Source organism: Ovis aries, chromosome 19 (assembly GCF_016772045.2).
Source record: "Ovis aries strain OAR_USU_Benz2616 breed Rambouillet chromosome 19, ARS-UI_Ramb_v3.0, whole genome shotgun sequence".
NCBI lineage: Eukaryota > Metazoa > Chordata > Mammalia > Artiodactyla > Bovidae > Ovis > Ovis aries.
The window spans coordinates 42,847,451-42,871,152 of record NC_056072.1 but is presented as its reverse complement, the minus strand read 5'-3'; the positions used below and the strand labels follow the sequence as shown (position 1 = coordinate 42,871,152).

The 23,702-nt window shown below is 48.2% G+C and overlaps 1 protein-coding gene and 1 pseudogene across 3 annotated transcripts in view; both read right to left on the bottom strand.

Moving 5' to 3' along the window:
- FAM107A (family with sequence similarity 107 member A) overlaps nucleotides 1-23,702 on the bottom strand; it is a 98,013-nt gene that overhangs the window by 57,336 nt on the left and 16,975 nt on the right. The window lies entirely within an intron of this gene.
- LOC121817313 (small nucleolar RNA U3) lies at nucleotides 10,407-10,519 on the bottom strand (annotated as a pseudogene).

Genomic DNA, 23,702 nt, shown 5'->3' with positions numbered 1-23,702 from the left:
CACAACTGTAACACTGTTTGGCCTCAGCACATCCAGAAATATAGAGAACAATGGCCCTGAGGTAGGAGACGGCTCCAAGTTAGACATTTACAGCCGGCCTCCTGTTTGCATTTCCTGAGACAAGAGATGGGTGGGTTCCAGTTCAGGCATTTAGAGTCAGCCTCCTATTTGCCCTCCGAAATGGAAACAGGGTAAATAGCCAGTGTTGGTCTCTTGTAAACACCTTAAAGTCATAGTCATGGCAAGGACAAAGAAGGGCAAACTCCTGTTTGAGTGCAGGATTGAGAGATCTCCATTTCCCCGTCTTTTGGGACAAGGGAGACACTACACATGTGCAGAAGGGCTCCCTGTAGGTCAAAGGTCAGGGGATAATGCCAGGCCATAATGCGTCTTGCTCCTCCCAGAAGCCTTCTTGCTCCTTTAAGACCCATCTTGGCTGAGGGGTTCGTGCACACCCCAGGGGAGGGTCCCGGGGAGGGTCCCGGGTAGGGTCCCAGGGCAGGTCAGGTATAGAAAAAGAAACCAGATAATTGGCCTGAAGGAAGACAAAGTCCCAGAAGAACTGCCTAACACAAATGACCCAACGGCCCGTCTCCCGAACTCCTCCTCACTAGGGGGCCTGCCGACACCCTTTCTCTCTGCGTGTGCATCTCTGCCTTGCTTCTATCTCAACAGTTTCTCTGTGTGGTCTGCCACTTGGTGTTGTGTTGTGTCTCTAATAGTAAACTTTGTACCTGCGTTTGCAGTTTCTGCCTCTGTGATAAATGAACTTTTCACTGAGGGCAAAGATCCAGGGGAGAAACAGCTTCTAGCCTCTAGCCCTGGGCGGGTTTGGTGGCTAGGATTCCTGGTTTTCACCCAGGCCACCCAGGTTCAGTTCCTGGGCAGGGCATTGAGATTGGGATGCATCCCACTGCTCGCTGCTGCCTGGCCGAGACCAGCTCTGCTATTCTATCAAAGAAAGCCTTTCGGAACTGGTTTGGATTTTACTTTGGGTGTGTGTGTACATGAGTGTCTTTGTACCTGAGTCCAAGTTGTGTTCTCTCTTCCTGGTTTTGACCTTCAGTGAAGGTCCTAGTAACCTGAATGTGGATTCATGTTCCTCTGAAAGTGAAACATGTGAATGTGACTGAATAATACGTATTATTGTCTATTACTGTCCTTTACTTGGGCTTCCCTGGTAGCTCAGCCTGCAAAGTAGGAGACCTGGTTTGATTCCTGAAGAAGGGATAGGCTACCCACTCCAGTATTCCTGGGCTTCCCTGGTGGCTCAGATGGTAAAGAATCTGCCTGCAATGTGGGAGACCTGGGTTCAATCCCTGGGTTGGGAAGACCTCCTGGAGGAGGGCATGGCAACCCACTCCAGTATTATGGCCTGGAGAATCCTATGGACAGAGGAGCCTGTTTCCAAGGAGGAACTTGCATTTCTCTCTCTGTGCTTTTAAAATGAAAACGTTCTGCCTGGACTCTGAGGAATTTATTGATCTTCTGTAGTCTCTGAGACTGAGGGGAAAAACAGAGATCTTTATAATCTGAAGCTGAAAACCTGTAAGATCTCTGGTTCTGTCTTTATGTAAAAATAAACTTGTAAATGAACTCTATTTAATTGACTTAAAAGCAAGCTCTTACTAATTAAATACTTCTAAGTATAATAGAAACTGGCCAGGAAAAGTTTCAGGTTCAGATCTAGGAAATGTTCAATATGAAATTAACATCTGATATTAAAGCTAGCTTAAACTCACTTGTTTAATCAATACAGACATGTTTTACTTTTACTCTACTGAGGTTTATTACTGGCCAATAAGTTCATGTTATTTCTGTTGCAGAGTCTGTCTGAAAAAAAAAATGAACTTCGTATGAATTTAATGATTTATAAAATTCATTACTGAATTCAAAGTTCAGCTAACTTTGGGATGCTACATCTAAGTCATCTCAGAAAGAAACATAACTAGGATTATGTGGTATGTTAAATTACACAGGAAGCATTGTTGAGTGAGTGATAAGCCTTCTCAGATGATACTTGATAGGTAAATGCTATCAATATTTGCCAACTACACAGCGGCACTCGCTACGGGCACTTGCCATCTCCCTCTGCAAGCACTGGATCATGCGCTGCTGCAGCTGCTGACCTTCAGCAGGCCCTGAAAGGCGTTCAGGGTGGAAAGCAGAAGTGCGGCTCTCTGTGCTCAGGGAAAACTGGCAAGAAAAACAGGTCTTCAGAGAGTTAGATATTCTTAGGAATTGATTTTATGAGCTCAATTCTTGTGTCTCCTCTTATCTAGAAAACCACTAAAATGCTTCACGGTGATTACTATTTCTCGTGACTAGCAGAAGCTTCATGAGACTAGTAGAAACTTTTTGGAAAAACATCTGCTTGATTACATGAACTCCCCCTTCACCAAAATAACATATATACTGACCTGCCCCCTGCCTCTTTGGAGCAGTTTCTCAGAGCTATCTAAGGGGCTGTCTCCCCGGCTGCAGTCCTTACATTGCCCCCAATAAATCTTGGCTCACAACTCTCAGGTGGTACATTTTTTTAAGTCGACACATTCTAGAAACTACAGGATGTTTGTGAAATTTGGATATGTCCTGGTATAATGTTACCAGTCATAATCTTAGTTATCTTAAAATGCTGTGTCAGCAACTTGTTTAAACTTCTTTTGTCAATAACACTGAAATCATATCTTTAACCTTGCTTTTTTAAAACTATTTTGTAATTCATAGCTAGTTACATTGATGCCTTGCAAACATGTTTCATCTCGGAGTCACAGAAAGGACTTTTTGATGAGTATGGGTTTCTGGTAACTTTCAGAGCATGCTGCTGAACTTGGATAAGAAATTTTAAACATGTAATGGAGACTGATTTCATAAAGCTTATCAAAAAGGATTAGTTACCTGGGCTTGGCGGAACTAATGAAAAGTCTTTCCCTAAGTCGTGTTCAACTCTTTGGGACCCCATGGACTGTAGCCTGCCAGGCTCCTCATCCATGGGATTTTCCAGGCAGCAATACTGGAGTGAGAAGCCATTCCCTTCTCCAGGGGATCTTCCCGACCCATGGATCATTGAACCTGGGTATCCTGCATTGCTGGCAGATTCTTTACCATCTGAGCCACCAGGGAAGCCCAAACTAAAGAAATGTGGTTGTAATTTTTTAGTTTTATCTGAAATATTACTGACTTTTAATCTGTGTTTTCCAAATCTAGGAAAACTTTTTTGGCCTAAGCTAATTATGCTTTGTAGGGACTTGGTCAATTATACCTTTGTAAGTAGAATTGAAACATTGATCTTTTTTTCTACCTGAATCCTACAGAAACTGGAAAACTCTTTAGGTTCCCAGCAGCTTTATCAGGTAAACAAAGCAGGTCACCTCCTAACAGATGCAAGAATCGTAAGATATTCTGGGGAACTTGGGAAGGGAGGAATTCACCTAAAGCTATAAGATGGAATCTTTGACAAGCCCTTGGTGTGGCATTCCTGGCCTTGAAAGGCCTTTTGAAATTCTGAAATTCTGAAAATCTGAAATTCCTTATGAAAAGTTCCAACACGGTCAATTTAAGAGAGCCCATGTGATCTATTAGATCACTAGACCATTCAGGTATGACCTCAATCAAATGCCCTAGATTACACAGTGGAAGGGACAGATTCAAGGGGTTAGATCTGCTGGACAGACTGCCTGAACAACTATGGACAGAAGTTCATAACATTGTACAGAAGGCAGTAATCAAGACCATCCCCAAGAAGAAGAAATGCAAAATGGCAAAACGGTTGTCTGAGGAGGCCTTACAAATAGCTGAGAAAATAAGAGAAGCTAAAGGCAAAGGAGAAAAGGAAAGATAAATCCATCTGAATTCAGAGTTCAAAAGAATAGGAAAGAGAGATAAGAAAGCCTTCCTCAGAGATCAGTGCAAAGAAACAGAGGAGAACAATAGAATGGGAAAGACTAGAGATCTCTTCAAGAAAATTAGAGATACCAATGGAATATTTCATGCAAAGATGGGCACAATAAAGGACAGAAACGGCATGGACCTAACAGAGCAGAAGATATTAAGAAGAGGTGGCAAGAATACACAGAAGAACTATGCAAAAAAGATCTGCATGACCCAGATAATCACGATGGTATGATCACTCATCTAAAGCCAGACATCCTGGAGTGCAAAGTCAAGTGCCTTAGGAAGCATCACTATGAACAAAGCTAGTAGAGGTGATGGAATTGCAGGTGAGCTACTTAAAATCCTAAAAGATGATGCTGTGAAAGTGCTGCATTCAATATACCAGCAAATTTGGAAAACTTAGCAATGGCCACAAGACTGGAAAAGGTCACTTTTCATTCCAATCCCAAAGAAAGGCAATGCAAAAGAATGCTCAAACTACTGCACAATTGCACTCATCTCACATGCTAGTAAAGTAATGCTCAAAGTTCTCCAAGGTAGGCTTCAAAAGTACATGAACCAAGAACTATCAGATGTTCAAGCTGGATTTAGATAAGGCAGAGGAACTAGAGATCAAATTGCCAACATCTGTTGGATCAGAGAAAAAGCAAGAGAATTCCAGAAAAACATCTGCTTCATTGACTATGCCAAAGCCTTTGACTGTGTGGATCACAAGAAACTGTGGAAAATTCTGAAAGAGATAGGAATACCAGACCACCTGACCTGCCTCTTGAGAAATCTGTATGCAGGTCAAGAAGCAACAGTCAGAACTGGACATGGAACAAGATTGGTTCCAAGTAGGAAAAGGAGTACATCAAGGCTGTATATTGTCACCCTGCTTATTTAACTTCTATGCAGAGTACATCATGAGAAATGCTGGGCTGGATGAAGCACAAGCTAGAATCAAGATTGCCGGGAGAAATATCAGTAACCTCAGATATGCAGATGACATCACCCTAATGGCAGAAAGTGAAGAGGAACTGAAGAGCCGCTTGATAAAGGTGAAACAGGAGAGTGAAAAGCTGGCTTAAAACTCAATATTCAAAAAACTAAGATCATGGCATCCGGTGCCATCAGTTCTGTTGCTCAGTTGTGTCCAATTCTCTTCGACCCCATGGACTGCAGCACACCAGCCTTCCCTGTCCATCACCAACTCCTGGAGTTTACTCAAAGTCGTGTCCATTGAGTTGGTGATGCCATCCAACCATACCCTCCTCTATCGTCCCCTTCTCCTCCTGCCTTCAATCTTTCCCAGCATCAGGGTCTTTTCAAATGAATCAGTTCTTCACATCAGGTGACCAAAGTATTGGAGTTTCAGCTTCAGCATCAGTCCTTCTAGTGAATATTCAGGACTGATTTCCTTTAGGATGGATTGGTTGGATCTCCTTGCAGTCTAAGGGACTCTCAAGAGTTTTCTCCAACACCACAGTTCAAAAGCATCAATTCTTTGGTGCTCAGCTTTCTTTATAGAAAGCGGTCCCATCACTTAACAGCAAATAGATGGGGAAACAATGGAAACAGTGGCAGACTTTATTTTCTTGGGCTCCAAAATCACTGCAGATGGTGACTGCAGCCATGAAATTAAAAGATGCTAGCTCCTTGGGAGAAAAGCTATGACCAACCTAGACAGCATATTAAAAAGCAGAGACATAACTTTGCCAACAAAGGTCAGTACAGGGAAAGCTACGGCTTTTCCAGTAGAGTAGTCATGTATGGATGTAAGCTGGACCATAAAGAAAGCTGAGCACCGAAGAATTGATACTTTTGAACTGTGGTGTTGGAGAAGACTCTTGAGAGTCCCCTGGACCGCTTTACAGTGGGGAAACAAGCAGAGCTGTTGCAGAGTGTGATGTATTGGATTGGCCAAAAAGATTATTCAAGTTTTTCCTTAAGATGTTATGGGAAAATCCCAACAAACTTTTTGGCCAGCCCTATCTAACACTGCTTGCTGTCAGTCTATTCCTGACAGTACACGCACCGTGTCTGTGTGACTGATAAGATGTATAGCCTGTATAATCTTTCCCTGGGAACAAACCTCTGAGCTACTGACTATGTCTGATTAGTTTGCCCCAATGTGGACAACCGGGAAAATACATATAAACAAAAAGTCGGCCTAGCACTGAGGGACAGGATGAACCAGGGCAGGCGGGGCCCCTGTGGCGCCGGGGGTCAAACACTTCGCTCTATCGAAAGGGGAAAGGATGGGAAAAAAACCTTCACATACTGAGGTATGGGAAGGTCATTCTGGCTTTATATATGGCTTAACTTGACTGACCAGAGTGGCCTGTTTTGTGGCTTATTAAACATACATTGCTGGGCTTCCCTGGTGGTCCGGTGGTTAGGGTTGCTCAGGCCAATGCAGGGGATACAGGTTCAATCCTTGCTCTGGGAAGATCCCACAAGCCTCGTGGCAACTATGCCCATGTACCACGCCTACCGAGCCTGTGCTCTAGAGCCCAGGAGCCTCTACTGAGTCCACACTCCCCAAGTACGGACGTCCGAGTGCCTTGAGCCTGTGCTCTGAAACAAGAGAAGCCACCACAAGGAGCAACCTGCGGGCTGCAGCTGGAGAGTAGCCCCTACGTGCCACGGCTAGGGAAAAGCCTGTGCACCAGCGGAGGCCCAGCGTGGCCAGAATCAAAGAAGCATTTTTTAAAAACCCATACATTGTACATCTGGTTTCGCCATTGAGGAGAAGGACGCCTTTACCAATCAAAACAGTCTTTTGTTCAGACAACCGAGGGAAAAGAAGGTGGCTGTTGTGGACGTGATTTCAGACATGATTGTGTATGGCTGAGAACCTGAATCTTCTGAACTGTCCGGGACTTACAGACGCCGGCAGCCATTCTCAAGACAGCATCTGCTAGCAGCTGCCAACTGCAACCTTGGTGTCTGAAGGTCTCCTCTTATCATCGTGAACCTTTTCCCTTAACTTTAGGAACAGTAGTGACAAGAGAGCTCAAACTATAGACTCTTAGCAGAAGGCACCAGATTCTTTGGGTATATATTAATATCCCTGGAAAAAGGGAAACCCAAATAAATAGAGTAATTCAGAACATTGCTTGCGTTACAAGACATTTCTACAGAGGACCCTCTCCATAACTTACTGTCCTGGGTGCCATATGGAATAGGAGGACTCCTTTGGACAACACCTCAAGGGTACATGCTGATCATTATCCTGTGATGTCTACTAATTTTCAAATGCCGGTCTGGGTGCTATGACAAAGCCATGAAAAACAGAGGTAACTTTTTCGTAATGCAAAATACTGATGCTGGATTCAAGAATTCTTTGAAAGTTAATGACTTCCTCTTCTCTAATTCTGGAAAACTGACTTCACCCCTGTTCACCAGGAAGTAGCTATAGCACTCGTCGCCCCTGCTCTCCTTCTCAGGATTGAGGAGTATCAGAGCAAAGGGGGGAACTGGAACCGAGCTGGATCCCATGGGCCTTCCCGGGACAGACCCCTCCCCCACGCCCTCTGCTGCAGCTCCTCCCTGAAGTACCTAGATAACAGTATCTGGCAAGCACTTCCTGAGTTGTTTCACAGATGCGAAAACCCCCGCCAGAGGGAAGAAGCCAAGGGCTTGGTGACCATGAGCACGCAGCCCCCAGGCTTCTGCAGCCTAAGGGCTGATGACGTTGACTCCTGTGACACCGCCCTGTTGCCTCACCAGCAGCCAGAGGGCTGTGTCACAGACTCCCCCTCACTCTGCCTTTAAACATCCATTGCTGAAACCTATCGGAGAGTTGGGGCTTTCTGAGTATTAGCTGTTCCAGACTGTTTGTATGGCGCCTTACAATAAACTGAAGAAGGAAATGGCAACCCACTCCAGTACTCGTGCCTGGAGAATCCCATGGATGGAGGAGCTTGGTGGGCTACAGTCCACGGGTCGCAAAAAGTCGGACACGACCGAGCGACTTCACTTTTCACTGAAACACTGCACTTTCCTTCCCTACCCCAGTGTTAGTTGATTGGCTTTACTGCGAGTAAGCGGACCCAAGTTTTGGTTTGGTAACTCCTCCAGCACGTATGTACCATTTCAAATGCCCACTGTCACTGTCTGAGACCACTGCATGGTCTACACCCTAACTCTGGGTGTTAGGGATCTAAGTCTGTCTACTAAAAACTAATCTAATCTATGGGAACTTCCCCAGTGGTCCAGCAATTAAGACTTCACGCTCGCAATGCAGGGGGCCCCAGTTCAATCCCTGGTTGGGGAACTGGACCCCACGTGCCACAGCTAAAGAGTCTGCAGGCCACAACTAAGGCCCGGTTATAAAAGCCAAATAAAAATAAATATTTAAATGTAAATAAATAAAATATTTATCAAACCTAGGTCTCCTGCATTGCTGGCAGATTCTTTACCGGCTGAGCCACAATGGAAGCCCAATATTTAAATATAAATAAATACTCATCTGCTGTATTGGAAGTTAGGCTAGCAGCTGGGTGACAGTGGTTGGGAGGGGCACAATGAGGGCTCTGGGGTGTTGTTGATGTTCTGTTTCTTGATCTGAGGAGTGCTTAAACATACTTTCAGTTTCTCAAAGTTCATTGAGTGGTAATACTTATGATGGTTGCAGTTTCTATTTGTTATCTTCTAATTAAAAGTTCAAACCATTTCCTCCCCTCCCTGATCTGATGGGTGACAAAACAGCATCCTGTGATTGTTTCCTTTTGAAGGCAGAGCTTTCCTTTGTTGGCACATTGGTCTCTGGATTCCTTCTTCTGGAATCCTTTATTCCCAGGGCTCATGAGAATGCATTACCCGACAGAAGCTGCCTTTTCTCAGACAGAGGAGAGAAGGACCTTGGCTTTCCCTGGGCGCAACTACCTGCAGCCTTTCAGGGTAGCTGACATCCACCCTGTTTTACAGTTTAGGAGGCAGGGGCTGGGAGCAGTGAGGGGACTTGTCCAAGGTCAGGAAATTGACTGCAGAGCTCTGCCTCCCTCGCTACCCTTTAAGCTGCTCCTGTGACAGGCCTCGGCTAACCACGCAACAGGCGTGATCTCAGGCCCTGCAACAGCCAGTGAAGCAGCTATGCGTGTGTGTGTGCTCAGTCGTGTCTGACTGTGACCCCAGGGACTGCAGCCCACCAGGCTCCTTGGTCTGTGGGATTCTCCAGGCAAGAAAACCAGAGAGGGTTGCCATTTCCTTCTCCAGAGGATCTTCCCGACCCAGGGACTGAACCTGCGTTGGCAGGGGATTCTTTACCACCTGGGACGCCCGTAAGAACTAGAAAGTAGCTATAGTGCCATCCTCTCTTACAGATGAGAACACAGGGGCTCAGAAGCTTACGTAACTTTCCCAGCTGACTCTGTCAGTAAGTGGAAGAGTACGCTGAGCCCAGGTCTGCCTGGCTCTAAAGCTGTGATGAGGCAGTGCTAGCCAGTAGAAACTTATATGGCGATGGGAATGCTCCCAATCTATGCTGAGCATACAGCAGCCACGAGTCACATGTGGCTGTTCAGACCCTGAAATGTGACCGGTGCCATGGCGGGTATGAAGTTTTATTCTTATTTTTCATTAAATTCAGTAGCCTGTATTGGACAGCCGAACTGTGAGGAGCGAGGTGAGGGAAGGAGAAAAGTCACATCATAGGCACAGATGGCAGAGCAGCTGCCCTTGGGAAAGTACCCAGCCTACCAGGAGGGACCCACGTGCAGAGGTCCTGACAGAGCCCACACACAACCAGGACCTGTTGGGGCACCAGAACCACACCCTGAGCAAAGAGCCAGGGCTTCGTAATGACATGGAGCCTTAATCAGCCTCTTAACCTAGGACTCAGGTTTCCTCCTGTATAAAATGGGGATCAAAATAGAGCTGGTTTTCAGTGAATGACAGAAAACACAGTGCCCGGCACGTAACTGGCGTTCAATCAGCTGTTTAACCACCATCCTGCTGTCCCAACCATTACCAATGATCATGTGATTATTGATCACAACTATTATTGTTGATCACAACTAGTATTATTCATTTAAACTGTTATGTTTTTTCATTATATAAAAGCAGAGCACATTCATGCTAGTAATTTAAGCAACGCAGGTGAGTGTAAAGCATGATTTAAAAAAATCTCCAAATACGCTAACCCCAAGTCTCTCTGCAAGATGAAACCTTTATTACTTCCTACCCCTCCACCCAAGAATCGTCTCCACTTCCATAAACATCTAGAACAGCTCTCTCCTTGTGAAAAAATGCAAACACAAAACACTCTTCGGTAACTTGCTGTTCTCACTTTACAACGTCTCCCAGGCATCTTTCCACACAAGCACATTCAGTTTCAGTGTATTATTTTACTCTTTAAACAATGTTTCCCGGTTAATGTCATTCGTAACTTTTTTTTTTTTGTAGGTCCTTATTGACGCACATTTAGGATGCCACCTCTTATTTTGCTGTTGTGAGCATTTCACGTATGGCCTTCTGTACGCCCACCTGGAGGGGAAATTCTTTTTTTTTTTTTTTTTTTAAGTGAAACCACTCAGATGGTGACGATCATCAATTGGCAGCTGCATTCACGCTGCACTGCACGATCAGAGAAACTTCTCTAGTAACAAACTATAGAAATGATCCCTGAAAGTATAGTCTTGGAGGGGAAATTCTTACCAGGAGGATCCCTGGGTCAGTGGCTGGGGCATTTTCAATGGTGATAGATCTTGGCATATGTACAATCTCATTTTAACCTCTCAGGAGCACTGAACTTTAAAGGAATGTTTTGAAAAAAGATTCCTCAAGTCATGCTAATAATCAGCCCTGGAATTTGTTTGCTGGGTGGGTTTGGAATTTGAGAATAGATTTTTTTTTTTTTTCTCCCTTTAAGCAGATCTGGTTTCTAAAATCTCTTTGGTGTGGGGATGTGGATGGGGCCAAGAGGAGACTTTTCTGGGCGGGGGAGGGTGCACCTTGAGGGCAAGGAGTGGACTGTACTAATCCCAGCTCTGGTTGCCTGGGGGGATCTGAGAGTGAGGACTCAGCTTCCCTGGGAGGCCAGTCTTGCAGGAAGCACAGCTTTGCTGCTTGTGTACAAGTAACACTCCAGGGGAGCCACTGAGCCTGTGGCTTGCTGGTCGGGGGCGGGGGGAGCCGGGGGGGGGGGGGGGGGGGTGGAGACGCCCACAAGGCCCTTGCCAAAGACTGGACAATGGCATTCATCAGCCAGCAAAATCCAAATGGCCTGCAAATGTAAGAAAAGATACTTGGCCTCTCCAGAAACCAAGGAAGTGCACACTCAGTTAACAATGGAGTGCTGTTTTTCACCTGTCAGATTGGCAGAAATGAAAACAAAATGGTACCTAGTGTTGAGAGTGCTGGACACCTGGTGTGGGGCCATGGCCATGCAGGCGCACACCTGCAGGGAGGACCATGCCGGTATCCACGCCATCCATCCCTAGGAATTTGTGTTAGTAGCCAAACACATACGCAAAGAAACATTGTCAAGGATTTGCGTTAACCAGCATCATTCATACTAGTACGAGCTTGCCTCATGGCTCAGTGGTAAAGACTCCACCTGCCAATACGGGGGACATGGGTTTGATCCCGGATCTTGGAAGATCCCACATGTTGTGGAGCAGCTAAGCCTGGCTGCCACAACTGAGCCCACATTCCACGACAACTGAAGTCCGAGTGCTCTAGAACCCGTGCAACGAGAAAAGCCCCTGCAATGAGAAGCCTGTCACAGTGCAGCTAGACAGTGGCTCCCACTCACAACTAGAGAAAAGCCCAGCACAGCCAAAAATAAAAAATAAAATTCATAACAGTAAAAAACATTGGCAAAAAGGTACATGTCTAGATAGGGGTCTAGTTAAATAAGTTGTATTATGTCCATAAAATGTAACAATCTGTGGCTACAATGGACACTGTAGATCTGTGTTTACTAACACAGAAGATACCCAATATCATATGAGAAAATGAAGTGGGAAAAATCACTTCATTATTAAATACGCAGTGTTATGTTATGGATTTGGTGTTTTATATATACATATCAGTTCAGTTCAGTCACTTAGTCATGTCCGACTCTTTGCAACCCCATGGACTGCAGCATGCCAGGCCTCCCTGTCCATCACCAACTCCCAGAGTTTACCCAAATTCATGTCCATTGAGTCAGTGATGCCATCCAACCATCTCATCCTCTGTCGTCCCCTTCTCCTCCCGCCTTCAATCTTTCCCCAGCATCAGGGTCTTTTCAGATAAGTCAGTTTTTCACATCAGGTGGCCAAAGTATTGGAGTTTCAGCTTTAACATCAGTCTTTCCAATGAACACTCAGGACTGATCTCCTTCAGAATGGACTGGTTGGATCTCCTTGCAGTCCAAGGGACTCTCAAGAGTCTTCTCCAACACCACAGTTCAAAAGCTTCAATTCTTCAGTGCTCAGCTTTCTTTATAGTCCAACTCTCACATCCATACATGACCACTGGAAAAACCACAGCCTTGATCAATATGGATATGGTTGCATATACGAATATTGGTATTATGTATATATCTCTATACATATTTTATGTGAACTTATGTGGCAGATGTTTGGAAGAATATGAGTGAATGCCCTCACTGATTATACTCAAGTGGTAGGGAATTTTATTTACTCATTAATTCATTTTTGCAATTCTCTGCACTTCCTTGGAGTGGTTTTCTTTTTTTTTTTTTTTTGCAATGAACTTGTATTGTTTTTATAATAGAATAATTTGTTAATATTAGCTTAGGAAACAAAGAAAGTTAATAACTCTGTTTCAAATGTATTAGCCAATCTAAATGCAAATCTTATCCCCTCATACTAAGACGGCCTCTAGCTCTTCTTCACATTAGAAGCACCCTCTGATCCCAGGACTATCTTTGATTATAATAATAAAGATAAGAGGAAGAGTTAAGATAATGATGTCCCTTTACTGAGCACATCCTGTGTGCCAGGCACTAGTGGGTACTTCATACACACACTCTCACTGGATCCTCGCAGTGGCCTAAGACATAGCTACTCTCGTGGCTTTGGATCTCCCAGTCTCCCCTGACGTGGGGACTCCAAGCAGGTGATTTGTTGAGGGAGAGCTCTCTTAGGAAATCTGTGAAGCAATAGGGAGGGAAGCAGGATGGGGCAGGAGAGGTTGAGCAAGGATGTGGGTTCTGCTGACATCTTGGTTAAGCATGATTCCGTGAAGCGAAGCCACAGCTCTGCCCCACTCTGAGGCAAGGACACTGGGCTCTTATTCTGCCCTATCAGTTGGTCACTGGCTATAGGACAACAGGAAAGGATAACCAGGGAGGTGGGGTCAACTGCCCAAATGTCTCCGGGTGACGTCCCTCCCATCAGCGAGGGTAACAGTTTTGAGGAGAGTGCAGTTGTTAGCAGCGGATGCTTACAGCAGCTAGGAGATGGGTGTGCTGGACCAGTAAAGGGGATGTGGGTGGAGCACCAACCCTCTACATATTATTATCCCCATTTTATAGCTGGGGAAACTGTGGCTCAGAGGGGTGAAGTAACTTGCCCAAGGTTACACAGTAACCTTCCAGTAGTCATGTATGGATGTGAGAGTTGGACTATAAAGAAAGCTGAGCACCGAAGAATTGATGCTTTTGAATTGTGGTGTTGGAGAAGACTCTTGAGAGACCCGAGGACTGCAAGGAGATCCAACCAGTCCATGCTAAAGGAAATCAATCCTGAATATTCACTGGAAGAACTGATGCTGAAGCTGAAACTCCACTACTTGGGCCACCTGATGTGAAGAACTGAGTCATTGGAAAAGACCCTGATGCTGGGAAAGATTGAGCGTGGGAGGAGAAGGGGACGACAGAGAATGAGATGGTTGGATGGCATCACTGACTTGATGGACATGAGTTTGAGAAGGCTCCGGGAGCTGGCGATGGACAGGGAAGCCTGGCGTGCTACAGTCCGTGGGGTCACAGAGTCGGGCACGACTGAGCAACTGAACTGAACTGAACACAGCTAACAAGAGACAGAAGCAGGTTTTGAACTCAGATGTGAAGTCCTAGCTCTGAGCCTTGAAACTAGACTGCTGGTAGTTGCACAGAGGGAAAGGGGCTTGAGGCTGTGGGTGTGTACCATCCCACATCCCCTGCCCACCGAGTGCCCCACCATGCACTTTCTGGGCATCACATTAGCATCTTGGCAGACAGTCAGTTCCAACCCGGGCTTTTGAAGAAGGGAGCCACAGAAAGCCTTTGTGTTCCAGCTGAGGTCCCTGAAGCTTGTATGTCGGTGGAGCTGGTTGCTAGGAGATGCTTCTCAAGAAAGTTTCCTTTGGAAAATGAGCCCAGGCTCTGCCCGCAGCCCTGAGTTATTGTACCTTGGAGAGAGACATTCTACCACTTGTTCCCCTCAAGGCACTGGCAGCAGATCCAATTCCTCCTCCAACTGCTCCTTCTGGGCCCTAGCTCAGCGAGGATCCTGGCTGAGAACAGCTCCTGTAGCAGACAAACTAAGAAGCCTGGAGAGAAAGGGCCCTTTGAGATGACCTACGTTCACCCCATTATATAAATGGGGAAACTGAGGCACAGGGCACCGAGGGACTCCACAGTGAGTTGGTGATAGGGTCATGACTCATCTGTCATTACGGCACGAGCAGCCCTCCCACCCCAAGCCCTGCCTAGTGGCACAGAGAGAACTCAGTCTATGGAGACAGTTCATTTCCCTCTATTTCTTTACCCTTGGGTTTCAAAGCCTTCTGGGGGACGAATGGTTACTTGCTCAAGTGGAGAAGAACAGCTGCCTTCGTTGGGTATCTGCTAAGTGCCGAATCCTGGAACAGCTGTTTTCGGGTTTGTATCTGCTAAACTGACCTCTGGACAGTCTTAGGATCACTGTCTACTGCCTGTAGGATCTACTTGACTAAGGACCACAGTTTCCTGGTGTGTTTTTTTTTTTTTTTTGCATGTCTAGAAAATGTAGCTCACATACTGGATGTTTGTGCGTGTGTGTGTGAGGTGTTGTAGGGACTCTGGGTTCTGTTTTCTTTTGAACAGTGTTAAATTTTATGTTAGCAGGCAGTTCAGTTAACAGTTGATCCCTTTGAAATCTCACGGGCTTGGTTTTACACTTTGCTAGGGGAGGAGCTAAGCCCAAGTTCCTTCCCAAGCCTCCCTAACATGAAAGGTCTCGCCTCCCAACTCCCTCCTCTGAAGACCTTGAAGGATTTGGCTTTAGGCTGTGTTTGGGCAGGTCTGGGGGCTTCCCTGGTGGCTCAGAGGTTAAAGTGTCTGCCTCCAGTACGGGAGACCGGGGTTTGATCCCTGGGTCAGAAAGATCCCCTGGAGAAGGAGATGGCAACCCACTCCAGTATTCTTGCCTGGAGAATCCCATGGACTGAGGAGCCTGGTGGGCTGCAGTCCACGGGGTCACAAAGAGTCGGACATGACTGAGTGACTTTACTTACTTACTGGGCAGGTCTGGAACTGCTTTCCACTAGAGCACAGTCCCCACTTGTAGGGCCTGGCCTTTCTCCTGTCTTGGCCTGATACCTGGGGTGAGGGTCGGTCCCATGTCTCCCAGCACTGCCTGACTTGAAGTATCTCAGTCTGTTCTCGACCCCCTGTCAGCGGCCCTCTGGCAAACCTTGGATAGTTCTGCTCTGGGCTGGCATAGCCAAACCTTTAGACAAGGACTTGTGGGTCCTGGGAGACTCGCACAGACTTCTGGGGCCCCCTGGCTCTGCAGCTCCCTCCCCTCCATTGTCTTGGCCTGTACATTTCTTCTTTGGTTGCCCCAAACTCTGATCGCTGCCCCTTGCACTCAGCGGGACGGTCGTGCTCTGTTTGGCCCTCTGTGCGCTGAACCATGCCCTGGGAATTGTCCCAGGATGAAGGACTACATGCTGAGGGACTCACCTGGTGAGTTTCCCTTCTCTCAGAATCGAAGCACCAATGGTGCTTGCTTTTCTGGTGGCTCAGATGGTAAAGACACCGCCTGCAGTGCAGGAGACCTGGGTTCAATCCCTGGGTCGGGAAGATCCTCTGGAGAAGGAATGGCTATCCACTCCAGTATTCTTGCCTGGGAAATCCCATGGACAGAGGAGCCTGGTTGGGCTACAGTCCATGGGGTAGCAAAGAGTCAGACACGACTGAGGCGACACTCACTCACTCACACACACACACACACACACACACACACGTGTGTGCAGACACGTGTACACACACACGCACACACACACACTCCGCTGTCTGAGAGCAGCTGCCTTTTACTTTGCCAGGTGTTGTGATATTTTGGGTTCGTCTGGTACCAGTTTCTCCATCACGGCTGAGCAGTGTCTCTCCCTGTATTTATCTTGGAATACTCACAAGATCCCTGAGAAAAAGGACTCGATGTCCTCATTTAACAAGTGAGGGAATCACAGTTTGTGTGGACACAGTCACATGCCCAAATGGCAGAGTTGGAGAGCCGAAAACCAATTTTTTGGACTTCCAAGCCCATGTGTTGTCCCAGTACTGCCCCTGCTTTCAGTGGAAAAGCTAAAATCAAAACCAAATTTCACTGTCACCGTCACCAAAAAGCAGGTTTTTTTCTGAACCCACCTATACATTTTCCTTATGTCCCCCATCTCACCATGCACCTGCATTCCTATTTCTGCCCCGGACTCCCTGGTCTGGGTGATCATCATCCTTCGTATGGATGCTTATGGTCACCCCCAAGTGGGCTTCCACTGCCTTCTCCCCAGAACACGTTTGCTGACTTGCTTCCTCGCTCTGCTGCCTTCAGTGGCTCCCTACGACCCAGAGCAGCACTTCTCAAAATGAAGTACTGAGAACTACTCCTTAGGGGATGCTGTAGCCCACAGCTCTGCTCTCAAAGATTCTCAGCTGGAAGTGCAAACATGCAGGGGCTCTGCAGGAAAGACACTTGTTTAGCTGGCCTTAACCCAGACTGCGGGCCCGGAAACTGCTGGCTCATCTAACACCTGCTAAAACCTTGTGGAAGGCACTGGAAAATGTTGGACCACAGAGTCAAGGTGAGTCTTGCTGTCTGCATTTCAGTCTTTCTACATTTCAACCTCCTCTCTCAAGTTCATTTCCGATGACTTCTTGTCACAAGCCATGCTCTTGCCCGTCTTTGTCTCCCTTCTAGCTCTAAGGATGATACAAGTCTGCAGCCCCTGGTAGTTTCTTTGAGGGGGGACTGGCCCAGAAACAGGACCAACCAGAGCAAAGTCCAGCCATGATGAAGAGGGGGACTAGGTTTTGAAGACTTTATAAAGACCCTGGATGCAGCCTTACCTGAAGCCATTGCTCCTGGACTTTCTGCTGTAAGAGCTGCTAAATTAGCTTTTATTCCCTCTTAACTCAGGGATCCTACAAAAGAGCACTTGGCTGGTATATTTTTCCAACTGTCTGGCAAGTCTTCTGAGATTGAACATGATGTCCTGCCCATCTCTGCTCTGCCTCTGGACCTGTGGGACTAAGGGTTGGGGGGTTCAGATGTTTCTTAAATGTCATGAGTCATTGTCCCAAGAGGACCACTTTTCTTGGCCCAGCACATGACCAGGAGTTGGCAGTGTGAGAGTTACTTCACAGTTGCCAGCTCTGAGCTTTCTCCTGGAGGGTGGAGGTGAGGAAACTGGTGGGGAGAAGAGCATGAGATATCTCAAAGTAACCCTGCCTTCTGTTTTCACACCTGGGTATAAGCCCCTCCCTCTGAGTGTGGATGGGACCTGTGACTTGATTCTAACACTAGACTATGGCAAAGGTGATGGTATACACATATAACTATGGTAATGGGGGGGGCACGTGCGTATAAAGAGATCAAAGAGATTCTCCTTGCTGACTTGATAGAGTGAGCAGAACTGCTGAGACATACACAAGACCAGGAATGGCTTGCAGCCTCTAGAACCGTGGGTGGCCTCAAAGAGCTGAGGACAACTTCCAACCAGCAATCAGCAAGCACCTGGGCCCTCCGTCCTACAACCACAGGGAACTGAACTCTGCAAACAACCTGAATGAGCTCAGAAGTAGATTCTGCCCCAGTCAGCCTCCAGATGAGAGCCCAGCCTGACCAATCCCTCTTGAGGTTCTGAGCAGAGGATGTGCCTAAACGAGGCTAGGACTCTAGCCCACGGGAACTGGACAGATATGGAAGCTGCAGGTTCTGTAGTAATGTGTAACACTACGATAGAAAACCAGTGGGCTTTGGAGAGTGAGAGGTCTGGGTTTTATTTCTGCCTCACTTGCCAGCAGTGTGACCTCACGGGAGTCCCATCATCTCTCCGAGCCCCAGTGTTTTACTTTCTGAACAGGAGTAGGTTTGGGAGAATTAAGTGAATGCATGTAAAGCACCCAGAAGGATTTAGAACAGAGTAGATGCTCAATAAATAGCAGTTAAGAGTTATGATTAATTTTCTCCATTCACTTAAAATTTTTTTAATACTTATCGTAATTACTTTGATACACAGAAAAAAAACAACAACTTTGCTTCAAATAGTTAAGGGGATTTCCTTATCTGGGCTTCCCTGGTGGCTCAGATGGTAAAAAAAAAAAAAAAAAAAAATCTGCCAATAAAGGAGACGCAGTTTCAACCCCTGGGTGGGAAGGTCCCTGGAGAAGGAAATGGCAGCCCACTCCAGTATTCTTGCCTGGGAAATCACACGGACAGAGGAGCCTGGCGGGCTGCAGTCCACGGGGTCACAAAGAGTCAGACATGACTTTCACTTTGCTTATCTAAGAGCACAGAGCTCATCAGCAGAGTCAGATGACTACCCGACAATCCCATGTGGGTCTCTTTCTGGAACAGCCCCTTCCTCACACCTGGAGTAACACCAGCTGCCCAACAACAACTAGCCTAAGAGCCAGACGCCTCACCGCCACCAAACCTGCAAGATGGGGTCATTATTCCCATGTTGCAGGTGAAGAAACTAGGGCTCAGAGAGGTTGAGTCACTTGCCCAGCATCCCACAGCTGCACGTGGTGGAACTGGGGTTTGGTTTCAGCACCTGCAAGAAACCTATTCCGCAGCATCCAAACCCAGCCTGGAGTCTCCCTCCCTAGTCCCCCGTGGGGGTGGCCTGTGGGACACTGGGGCTTTCTGGAACGGGGCAGGGATGAGGAAATCAGCAGTGAGGCCTGGCCCCAGATCCCGTTACACCAGGGGAGATTGCGTTTCCCCCGTTCCGGCGCCGTGAGTGGGGCAGAGAGGCGGGCAGACAGCCACTTCCCTGGTTATTCAAGTAGAAAATTACAGGTGCCCAGAATAGCCTGGGCATTCTTTTATTTATGAATAAGCGGCGAGTCCATGGAGCGGGAATGGGGGCTTACATGTATTTTTTCCACTGGCCACGTTCCCAAGATCTGCAGGGATCTGCAGTTCTCTCAGGGGACTCTCTGGGGGAGCCAGGCGAGCTGGCAGGATTGGGCTGTTTTCCGGGCACGGTCGTGGGAAAAGGAGAGACGGCCATGTCCTTCTTGTTGTGTGACCTTGGGCAAATGGCTTAGCCCAAATGAAGCAAATGGCTTCAGTTCTTTTATAAAATGGGGTGGGTGCTGAACTTACAGAAATGTTACTTTCTTCTGAGCATAAAATTAATACTTGCTCATTGTTGACAATGTAGAAAGTTAAAAAAAAAAAATCACACAATGACCATTATATCCCCCCATAGCCCCTCCATAGTTAAGATAATCAAGGTTAACATTTGGTAGATATACCCTTCCAGTCTTTCTTTCTATGCTTTCTATGCATACAGAAAAAAAAACAAAAAAACAAAACAGGCAAACCAGGCAATCCTAAAGGAATCCAACCCTGAATATTCACTAGAAAGACTGATGCTGAAGCTCCAATACTTTGGCCACCTGATGTAAAGAGCCAACTCATTGGAAAAGACCCTGATGCTGAAAAGATTGAGGGCAGGAGGAGCAGGGATGACAGAGGATGAGATGGTTGGATGGCATCACCAACTCAATGGACACGGAACTGAGCAAACTCTGGGAGATAGTGAAGGATAGGAAAGCCTGGTGTGCTGCAGCCCGTGGGGTTGCAAAGACTCAGACACGACTGAGCGACTGAAAACAATGAAGGCCCAGTACCCGAGCACCAGTGCTCTAGAAATGGAACCCTCGCTTACAATCAACACGGGTTTTCAGAGCGCTGCCCCAGGCCCTACAGAGGCTTGGAAGCCAGTTCTCCCCAACACTTCCCATATTCTGTTTCTCCAGCCCTGTGCAGACCACCCCAACCCCAAACCATCAGAACGGTTAGTGAGGTGGTAAAGACATTTTTCCAGCTCCCAGAAGTGGATGTGGGGCCTGGGGTCTCCTGGGGGGACACCCCCCCAGGCCCGAGGCACAGACGGGCTGGCCTGGGGGTGGCTGCTGACCCCATCTCTCCTCCCTGGAGGGTCAGTGTGGGGAGCTGCCACCTTCTCCCAGGGCTGGGTCTTGAATAGTTAACATGGGAAGTGCTGAGAACTGGCGCCTGACTCATAGTCTGCAGTCAATACATCTGAGCTGTCTCCATGACTGTTTCATCATCATAATTCCTAGTTGGGAGCTAGACAGCCTGAGGCTGTTCCCTTGTGGAGACTTTGTATCGAACCCGAGGAGGCAACAGTTCAGTCACTGGCAGGTCATGACCGCACCGGTGATAGCCACTTCCTGAGTCAGGCACAGCACGCAGCGGGGTGGGCAGGAATCGCGTCTGATTCCTGCTCTGCTGACTCATCTGGCTTGCTGCCTGCGGCCTCCACACTATCAATAAATGGCCACCACTAGTCCCCATTCACAGATGATGAAACCGAGGTGGAGAGGGGTTAAGTAACTCCCAAGGTTGCACAGCTGGCAGGTGGCAAACAGGGGCCGCACCCCAGGTTTGTCCAGCGCAGGATCCCTCGTCCGGGAGGCTTGGTCTGTTGGGATGAGGAAGGCCTGGTCCCTGCCCCCAGGTGCTCACTGCCTGGTGGCTGAATTCTGCCCAAATCTGGAAACCCAAGTTTCTTGGGTTTCCTGAGGGTTAGCGGCAGAAAGCTGTGGGCCCTGGGGGCAAGACTGCCTTCGTGTCGATCCCTAGCTCTGTCACCCATTTAGGTGTGGGGCACAGTAAGTGCTCAGCAAGTCCAGCTCTTGGAAAACTGTCACTGTATTGCTCCCAGAGGACTCACTGAACGTCCAAGGGCCACCGTGCTTTCCACCTGAGTGGCGGGCAGAGCTGTGGCTGGTTTAGCTCAAGGAAACACGGGCCTGCCCCAGCATGTGGGGTTGACTGCTATGTGCCAGATAAAGGTGTCCTAAGTCTGGGCTGCTCCATACACGAGCCTTGGTGTAAAAAGAGGTGGCTGGACAGGGAGGGTGTGTGGGGGGGTGGGGGGTATGTTTGTGAGACACTCAGTTGTGTCCGAATCCTTGTGACCACATGGACTGTAGCCTGCCAGGCTCCTCTGTCCATGGGATTCTCCAGGCAAGAACACTGGAGTGGGTTGCCATTTCCTTCTCCAGGGGATTTTTCCCAACCCAGGGATTGAACCCGGTCTCCTGCATTGCAGGCAGATTCTTTACTGTCAGGGAGGGGGTAGTTCTGCCCAAAGAATCCCAAATCTGCTACACCCTCTCTCTGCTGGACCACCGTGGGTCAGGCAGGTACTCTCGCGGGAAGTTCCCTGGAGGAAACTCAGCCCGGAGAGCCGTGACAACCTGATCTAGAGAAGCAAGGGAACTGCTGCTTCAGGGCATGCCCCCTGGCTCTGGGAACCCCCACTGCACCGGGGGGTGATGCTGGGCCAGGCCCACGGCTGAGGGAGTGGGCCGTGAGACTGCCGCCCGCCTGGGTCTGATTCCCGCGTTCACCGCTGCCCTGCTGTGTGGCCTGAGGCCAGGCACCTAACCTCTCTGAGCTCTGGGGACAGCAGTAGTGCCGACATCATGAGGTTGCTGTGAGACGGCACCTGGCGCATCATGATCACTCACTAAATGGGATATTATTATTTCCTTGAAATAAAGTTATTTGAAGCCCTGTGGGTCCACGTTGCAAAAGTGCTCAGTAAGAGATTGAAGAATGAGTCGAGTCACATTCTGGAGATTATGGTTTCTGCAGCTGAGATTCTCACCTCTGGGAAACGAGCTCTGTCAAAATCCTGACATGGCCCTGCTCCCTCTTCTTGGGGAGTCTGAACATCCTCATATACACATAGCATTTTATATGTTACTTCATAGAAACACATCCATGAGCCTAACAGTGGGATTTATCCCAAGGAAAGGACAAGGGGTGTGCACCAAAATACATCTACTGCGACGTGGAAGCACAAAAACAAACCAAATACCTCCAAATCAAGGGCTGGCTAAGCACACGGCGGCAGGCCTGTACTCACGGGACTTGATGCACCGGCGAGAAAGGCACCACAGACAAGGGTGTGTGACCTACCGCAGACTGGGGGGCAAGTCCTCACGGGTCCGCCTCCCACACAGTGACAGCGTGGACCGCTGAGTCTGAAAGGATTCACACCGCATGTCAGCAGTGGTTATGCTGGACGCAAGAATAATGGGTGATTGTACTTTTGTTTTCCTTTTCTGTACTTTCTGATTTTTCTATCATATAGTATTTGAGTAATACATGAGAAAACTCTTAAAACTAGAGGAGCAAAGTCCACTTTTAAAAAGGATGAAAATGGAGTGTTGTGGAAAGTTAGGAAAATAAAGAGGGAAAAGAGCCAATTTATCTGGCTTTGATCAGGTACGGCTGCTAGTACAACCTGTTCCCTGCAAGGAAGCAAATCTGCTTGACCTTTCTCTCTCACTCCCCGGCCTCTGGTGGAGCACAAAGATCCATTTCTCCTGTTCCCCCGACCCCCTGTTCCCGCCCCCACTCCTGGGCTTCAGTATCATCTCGGAAGGATACATATTGCTGATGGTTGGCAGCTCCGCATGGCCAGCCGGAAGGAGCTGACCAACTCTGATCAGATAGAATAACAAATAGTAAGCAGCCCTTTGCTAAGCCTTTACAATGTGTCAAGTGCTGTGTTTTGTAGGTTCTGTTATTAACCCAGTTTCATACATGAGAAAGCTGAGGTCAAGGAGGTCGCCAACGTCATGAAGCTAGTGAGCAGGAAAGCCAGGACGCAAACCGAGGTTCTCCTGACTTCATGGCTGGGGCCCCCGTTGTGAAGCTACTGCTGACTCCCAGCTGGCCAACAGACATGTCTCACGCCCAGCTGCTTGGCCCAGTTCCCCCAGCCTCTGGCCCCCGTGTCGTCTCCTACAGCACTCTCCCCTGCCCCAGCCCTGCCCAGCTTCTGCCTGCCTGCCTTCACCTGGAACACTGTCGCCCTCCCCTTGGCCTGGCACACCCCTCCAGGGCTCTGCTTAGGTAGCACCTTCTCCAGGAAGTCTTCCCTGATGGCTCCGCTGCCAGGGTAGGGTACCCCCAGGCCATGACCTGCCCTGTGCGGGGGTGAGCCTGGGAGGAGGCCGGGCTCTCTGCAGGAGACTGTCCCCGTACAGCCCTGCCAAGGAGCCCAGCCTCCCACGCCGGCCAAGCCCTTGCCCTGGGATGGTGGCAGGAGGTGGAAGCAGAAAGCTTGGGCCCTGAGGGCCAGTGTGTCACATCTGCGCCCGACAGTCTTCAGTCTCACCTCCTGCAGGTGTCTGCAGCTCCTGGGGATGCAGGCCCAGGCTTCGTAGCTGGGAGGCTCCTGGCTGTGGGCAGAGTAAGGGCAGGGGACTGCCCACAGGCCACATGCCAGTGGACAGGACCGGGCCAGCAAAATCACCCTGGGACATCTCTCTCCCTTTCCCCCAGGTTCACCTGGCGGAGCCTGGATGAGGCATCCCTGGAAAAACCGCCACTGGAACTTTCCACTAA